The sequence below is a fragment of the Bos mutus genome, chromosome 22, assembly GCF_027580195.1.
Source record: "Bos mutus isolate GX-2022 chromosome 22, NWIPB_WYAK_1.1, whole genome shotgun sequence".
Classification (NCBI taxonomy): Eukaryota; Metazoa; Chordata; class Mammalia; order Artiodactyla; family Bovidae; genus Bos; species Bos mutus.
The window spans coordinates 44,177,771-44,182,658 of NC_091638.1; positions in this window are offsets into that span (position 1 = coordinate 44,177,771).

A 4,888-nucleotide genomic window follows, 5' to 3' on the forward strand; every position below is an offset into this window, starting at 1 on the left:
TTCAGCAAAGTTATTATGCCAAAGTAGAGATGTAAAATCATCAATCGTCTTATTCATTCGATTAGTATTGGATTGCGCAAAAGAATTGAGCTACAAATAAATGCAAATTTTAGTTATTTTTCTAGTCCACTCAATATCATGCTTTACTTTGATTCATCAAAATGAGAATGATCATCTGGCTTATATCTATTTCCAGTTAATCATCTGTATGTTTTGTTACAAACAATACGTTGACTGAGGAGGTAGGATAACCATCCTATCTTTTGTATGTGTTCTGACATTGTCACGAAATAACCAGGGCACTTTCTGGGACAAAAACTGTATTTTCTCTGCATTTGCCATGGTTCCTGTCAGTTCCCTACTGGGAATCTGGGGATTTGCTTTCCACTTAATTAATGGAAGGCCAGAGTGGATGTTCTGTTTAGTATAAGCTGGAGGACGCTGGCGTTGTTTGCTGGCAGCTGTATTCCAACTTCACCTGTTTGGATTGAATTCTCCCTTGCTTCCCTTTTCTTTTCTACCTTTTACCTTCTCTTTCCCGTGCTCTTCTTTTCTCTCCTGGTAAGGACCAGAATAGAAGGTTCTTGTTGAATTACTGTATCTATCCTGGTTTTATATATTTTTTTTTCTTTCATTTTTAAATTGCATGAGAAAGATTAGAGGAGTTTGCATTTTCTGATGAGGAAAAGTAGCATGACTCAGATTTTAGAGCTTTTAAAAAAGCATTTACTGAGAACAGTTTGGAGGAAAGACTGTTCTGTGTCCCAGTAAGCTCTGTGTCAGCAGTAAGCTGTGCTTATCCTGTTTCACTATTGCTGGATGGAGAGCAGGGAGGAAGAGAAGGGCAACAGGAAAGTAAATGGAAGAAGAGAGGCATTAAGTGTTTTCCAAGGAAGTCTCTGCTGTCAAACTGTGGAGCCGCTTTTTTTAACATAAAGAACTGTGTTCGGTAATATACAATTTGGAGCCCTATTTATGAAATATGTTAGTCACAGTTTATCCACCGGGTACTTCTTTGCTCTTCATAGGTTCCTGTGAAAGTGGAGGACTAGAAGTCATCAGGAATGGGTTGGAGGGGAAAGGGTCATGTGGTGGGTAAGCTTTTTCAAATAGCCATTTAATTTAATCCCTAAAGTCATATTTACATATTGTAAACAATTCAAGCAGTATAGGAGTTAAACCTCTCTCAAATCTCCTCCTTCACAGATAACCATCATTAAACATTTTTATACACCTTTTTGTGTATAAAAGCATGTGTATATGTATACATATATATATACACTCATATATGTATTTGTTGTTTTTGCTGTTATTTTTTAAATGTCATCACAGTTGACAGTCTATGCATCTTTCCAACATCTTGCAGTTTCAGACATACAGTTCTGTTTTGTTCTTAATGTTTGCTTGGCTTAGCAAGTCCTATGGATAACAATTTCACAATGTTAATATTTTAAGTATTTTTGAACTAGAGCTTTTCATACATTGAGAGTTATCATAGTTTATGTAGAATTTATCTAAGATTAAACCTAACCCCCAAGTCTGAGAAGTATGAGGATTCTTTATAAACCTACAGACTTTAGAAAAAATGAAACAGCATCACAAACCTTGATAAACAACTAATAATATATTTAAATTATTTTTTACTTATACAAACTTATACCTATAAAAAGTCTGGTGAGGAAAGAAACAGTATTTTTCAGTGACAGTTTAATATAACAGATTTATGTGCTTTTAAAATTCAATTTTGTGTATAATTGAAATAAATTATGTTAAATGGAAGTTACATATTTATAACTGAAATCGTTTATAATAGAAATTATGCACTTTTAACTGAAACAAGTAGCATTCAGAAGTCAGAAAAAAAATACAGAAATTGTCATATTGAAGAAATAACTCTGAATATAATATGTGCATACTTTTATATTTTCAGATACTAATAACAGAATATAATAAAATATTGTGAAGTGAGTTCATAATATGTGAGAATATTCAAGAGATAAGATAATATACACGGTAACTAGTATATTTCCCCCAAAATCATTTCCAAAAACCTAAAAGATAAAGGCTGTTCTTGTTAGAGGAAATAATGTGTTGGTAATTTTTTTTTAGTAATTATAATTGTCAGCGTATTGGAGAGAATATGATGATATTTGGGAGGAAAACTAGGCTTTAACTTTGAGGAAAAATCAAGCAAGATGGAAATGGAAATGAAAGCCGAGATAAAATTATCTTTTCCTCGAAACACGCAGGCGCTCTCTAATCCATAGCTTAACTCTGCTCCTAGTAATTCCAAGCCTTTGTCTCCATTAATGCCAGGACGAGGTGAACAGTAGTAACAAATCAAACTAATGCAGTCAGGCTAATACCTGGAGCGTCTCTATTATCTGTTGACTGCTTAAATAAGGTTATTTGGTCTCCTGTAATGGCATTTGTCTCTTGTGAAGCCAGCCAGCCAAAGCCCATCACTAACGAGTGCTGGTGGAAACAATGGCTGTGTGTGCTGGTGGCCAACTTTTGAGTTAATCAGTGTTAATAGCTGCTTTCACCCCTTGCATCTTATCACACATTTATGTGAGTGGCATAAATCTCCCAAACACAACACAAGAGAACACAGCACACAGAATCAACCTGGGCCTTGTGTTTTTAGTCCACTTGCAGTATGCTAGCCCACTTACTCGATGTGGAATCCAAATCAAAGTGTGACAGATAGTGACTTGCTGACTCCATTTCACTGAGCCCCATAGGACTAAAAGTTCCTCCACGGTTTTTGACTAAATTTAGTCCTTATTTTGACTGTTCTGCCTTCTCTTGGGGCAAGAACCCATAGCAGCAGAGCAGCCAAGGCAGCTCTTGGGGGCTCTCAGCATTCCATTAGACTCACCTTTTCCATTTTCCGCCCTCCTATTTTCTCATTCCCACCCTTTCCCTTTCTCCCTGCTAATGCCTTGGTAAGCTTGTTGGTGTCAACAGGCTTTACTGAGTCCAATAAATATGTTTATTGCTCTATGAGTTACCAACATTTAGGAACTTAGTGTTCTTTTCCTCCAGGCCTCCATGGGTGGCTTAGTGGGCTGTCTCCCTTAGCACTTTATGACTGAGTGATTTCAATGAAATAAATGATATCATAGTTTATGTTCTATTACTGTATCATAAGCTTGCAAAAACTAATCCACCTATTACAGCTGGAGTCAAGGAGTTGTATAACGATTTGTTGTTTTTCATAAAGCCCAACCTCTTTGATGGTTACTTATGGATTTGTGGTGCCACCAGCCCTTCTCTTCCTTCAATCAAGTCAGTCAGTCAAAACATACTCACTGGAGGCAGCATAGCCATGTAGTCAAGAAATTGGAATATTGTCTGGTCATCTGACTTCAAACCACAGCAGCTGTTTGACTTTGGGCCAGTTAGTCAATCTCTTTAGGCCTCAGTTTCCTCATCTATAAAATGGGGATAATAATGGGACCTATTTCATAGAATCATTGGGGGAATTAAGTGAGATGATAGGTAAGACTTAGACTAATGCCTGGCACATATAAAACAGTCAGCTCTTGTTATAATAATGTGCTGGAGATAATGTGCTAGGAAATATAGAATAAATGAAGTTGTCTGGAACTGTGTTTTCATGTCTGCAACAATGCATGGCACATAGTAGGTTCTCAATCAACAGTCTAGAACAAATGAAAACAGTTCTTGGTCTCTAGGAACTCACCATGTGGTGGAAAGAAAAGACTATTCAATGATTATTTAACAAATATTTGTTCAGTATCTGTCTGCCATGAGCCAGTGAGCCACTATGTGAATCTCTAGGGTTGGAGTGATGAAGAAGTCACACAAGATCTCCACTGTTTGGGGACTTAGTATACCCAGTACCTAGTGCAGTTGGGGAGGAAGGGAGGGAGAGAGAGAGTGCCCGGTCAAGGCAAATAGTTGACCCACAATAGATGGTGAATGAATGACATAGAAAATAACACAGGGAAGTATATAATTAGGGACAAAATTAATGTGTGTAAATGGTTAGGACTACTGTAGGCTTCAGGAGGGGAAGGACCAGAGAGATGTCTAAAGATTAGTCCTCAACTTGTTGCCCAACATGGATGCAATGGGAAAAGAGTAAGGCTTAATGTGGGAAGGAGCTGGGTGCTGGTGGAAGGGTGTTCCAGGTGAGGGAACAACATGTAAGAAGACTCAAAAGCTGGACAGCACGAACAGTGTCCTCATTAGGGTGGAAGGGGCCAACTTCATGGCCATGCAACCCCATGCAGTTACACAGGGCCCTGCCTGCCTTTGGTTTAATGCTCTTCTTTGACCAAGAGGTGCCACATTTTCATTTTGCACTGAGCACCTAAAATTTTGTAGCCAGTCCTGCCTGTTGAGGGTAGATACAGAAAAAGCCCAAGGAAGTTCAATTTGATATGTTGGTAAATAGTGAACCATGTTTGGCTATAGAATTAGGGTTGCAGCTTGGCTTAGGATGATAGAAGCAGGACACAGGTTTAAAAAAAACAAACAGCTGGATTGAGGGAATCAACCTATCTACAGGTACAGTATGTGCTTTTGAAATTGAGGGCCTGGGTGAGAGTGGGGGCAAGTGGAGATGAAAAGAGAGAGGGAGATTATAGAGTAGGGAAAAGCAGAGGAGAGTGAATTGAAAGTGCTGCATGCTTTGGAATGTTTGAAGATTACTAAATATGTGAGAACCGGATCATATTTAGCCCGCAACTTACGCACTCCAGCAAAGAACTTGACTTGCCTCCTGTTACTTCCAGTGTTATGAAAACATTTTTTCTTAGCAATTTGCAAAGTAATCCCTGCAAATAATAGTTTGGCAAGTAATAATCATCCTATGAGGAATAACAATAAGTCCTCTAACAGGTTTTTCTCATAATCT